We start from the raw sequence: 2,811 nt of genomic DNA on the forward strand, positions 1-2,811 counted from the left end.
AAAAACAATACAGAGGATCAATGAAACCAAGAGCTGGTTTTTTGAAAAGGTAAAGATTGATGAACCTTTAACCGGACTCACCGAGAAAAAAAGGGAGAGGACTCAAATAAATGAAATTGGAAATAAGAGTGTAGAAATAACACCTGACAGAGCAAAATTCAAAAGATTGTAAGAAAATACTATGAAGAACTGTGTGCAAAAAAATTAGACAACCTAGATGAAATGAACAAATTCCTTGAAACATATAATCTTTCAAAAATCAATTTGGAAGAATCAGAAAACCTAAACAGACTGATTACAACAAATGAGATCAAAACAGTTATCAAAAAACTCTCAACAAACAAAAGTCCTGGGGCAGATGGCTTCACAGGCTAATTTTACTGAATATTCAAAGAAAAACTAACTCCTATCCTTCTCAAGTTATTTCAAAAAATTCAAGAGGAAGGAATATTTCCAAGAACCTTTTATGAGGCGAGCATAATAATGCTCATTCCAAACCAGGCAAAGACACAACAAAGAAAGAACACACTATGTTTTGGATATGCCAATGTATTGCCAACTATGTATTGGATGGGCCAATATCCCTGATGAGCTTAGATGCTAAAATTCTCAACAAAATATTAGCAAACCGAATCCAGCAATACATAAAAAAAAACTCATACATTATGATCAAGTGGGATTTATTCTGGGGAGGCAAGGCTGGTTCAGTATTTGCAAATCAATGAATGTGGTTCATCACATAAACAAAAGGAAGGAGAAAAAACACATGATAATATCAATAGACACAGGAAAAGCATTTGATAAAATTCAGCACCCATTTATAATCAAAACTCTCAGCAAAGTGGGAATACAGGGATCATACCTCAACATGATAAAGGCCACCTATGACAAACCCACAGCAAATACCATACTCAATGGCAAAAATTAAGATCAGGAAAAAGGCAAAGGTGCCCCCTTTCCCCACTGTTATTCAACATATTTCTGGAAGTCCTAGCCATAACAATCAGACAAGAAAAAAAAAAAGGCATCCAAATTGGAAAAGAAGAAGTAAAACTATCATTATTTGCCGATGACATGATACTGTACATAGAAAACCCTAAAGTCTCAGTCAAAAAACTACTGGACCTGATAAATGAATTCAGCAAGGTGGTAGAATATAAAATCAATATTCAGAAATCAGTGACATTTTTGTACACCAACAATGAACTGTCTGAAAGAGATATTTATATTAAGGAAACAATCCTCTTCACTATGGGCAACAAAAAAAATAAAGTACCTAGGAGTAAAGTTAACCAAGGAGGTTAAAGACTTGTATTTGCAAAATTATAAAACAATGATAAAACAAGTGGAAGCATATACCATGTTCATGAATAGGAAGAATAAACATCATTTAAATGTCTATATTACCCAAAGCAATCTATAAATTCAATGCAAATCCTATTAAAATACCAATGTCATACTTCAAAGATATAGAACAAATATTCCAAAAATTTATATGGAACCAAAAAAGAACACGAATAGTCTCAGCAATCTTGAAAAAGAAGAATAAAGTAGAGGAGTATTACACTCCCTGATATCAAGTTATATATACTACAAGGCCATTGTACTCAAACAGCTTGGTACTGGCATAAGAACAGACATACAGATCAATGGAACAGAACAGAGAACCCAGAAATAAACCCACACCTCTATGGTCAATTGATATTTGACAAAGAAGGTAAGAGCATACGATGAAGTAAAGACAGTCTCTTTAACAAATGGTGTTAGGGATATTGGATAGGTACATGCAAAAAATAAAAAAATAAAACTAGACTACCAATTTACACCATTCAGGAAAATAAACTCAAAATGCATAAAAGACTTAAATGTAAGTCATGAAACCATAACTATCTTAGAAGAAAACATAGGCAGTAAACTCTCTGATATCTCTTGCAGCAATATATTTGCTGATTTATCTCCAAGGGCAAGAGAAATAAAGGATAGGATGAACAAATGGGACTATATCAAGCTAAAAAGCTTTTGCACAGCTAAAAACAGTATGAACAAAATAAAAAGACAAACAACACAATTGGAGAACATATTCGACAATACGTCTGATAAGGGGTTAATAACTAAAATTTATAAAAAACTTTGAAAACTCAACACCAGGAAGGTAAACAATCCAATCAAAAAATGGGCAAAAGAATTGAATGGACACTTCTCCAAAGAGGACATACGGATAGCCAATAAGAATATGAAATAATGTTCAACATCTCTAATCATCAGAGAAATGCAAATTAAAACCACAATGAGATACCACCTCACACCTGTTGAATGGCACTCATTAACATATCAACACACAATAAGTGCTGGTGAGGGTGTGGAGAAAAGGGAACCCTCCTGCACTGCTGGTGGGAATGCAGACTGGTGCAGCCACTGTGGAAAACAGTATGAAGTTTCATCAAAAAATTAAAAATGGATCTGCTGTTTGACCCAGCTATCCCACTTTTAGGAATATATCCTCTCCACGGAAATCTTTAGTAAAAGGTGAAAGATTTATACGATATGAAGAGAAACAAGAGTATAGGAATATATCCTAAGAATATCAAATCAATGATTCAAAATAAGACATGCAGGCCATGTTTATTGCAGCATTGTTTACAATAGCCAAGATCTGGAAACAGCCCAAGTGTCCCTCAGCCGATGAGTGGATTAAAAAGCAGTGGTACATATACACAATGGAATACTATGCGGCCATGCAAAAAAAGGAAATCATACCTTTTGCAACAACATGGATGTACCTGGAGACTCTTATGCTAAGTGAAATAAGCC

At 34.2% G+C, this 2,811-nt stretch overlaps 1 pseudogene; it reads right to left on the reverse strand.

Annotated features, from left to right (window-relative positions):
* Nucleotides 1-2,420: 2,420 nt before the first annotated feature.
* On the reverse strand, nucleotides 2,421-2,563 carry LOC136307064 (U5 spliceosomal RNA; annotated as a pseudogene).
* Between the last annotated feature and the right edge of the window lie 248 nt (nucleotides 2,564-2,811).

The sequence above is a fragment of the Saccopteryx bilineata genome, chromosome 5 (assembly GCF_036850765.1).
Source record: "Saccopteryx bilineata isolate mSacBil1 chromosome 5, mSacBil1_pri_phased_curated, whole genome shotgun sequence".
In the NCBI taxonomy this organism is placed as follows: domain Eukaryota; kingdom Metazoa; phylum Chordata; class Mammalia; order Chiroptera; family Emballonuridae; genus Saccopteryx; species Saccopteryx bilineata.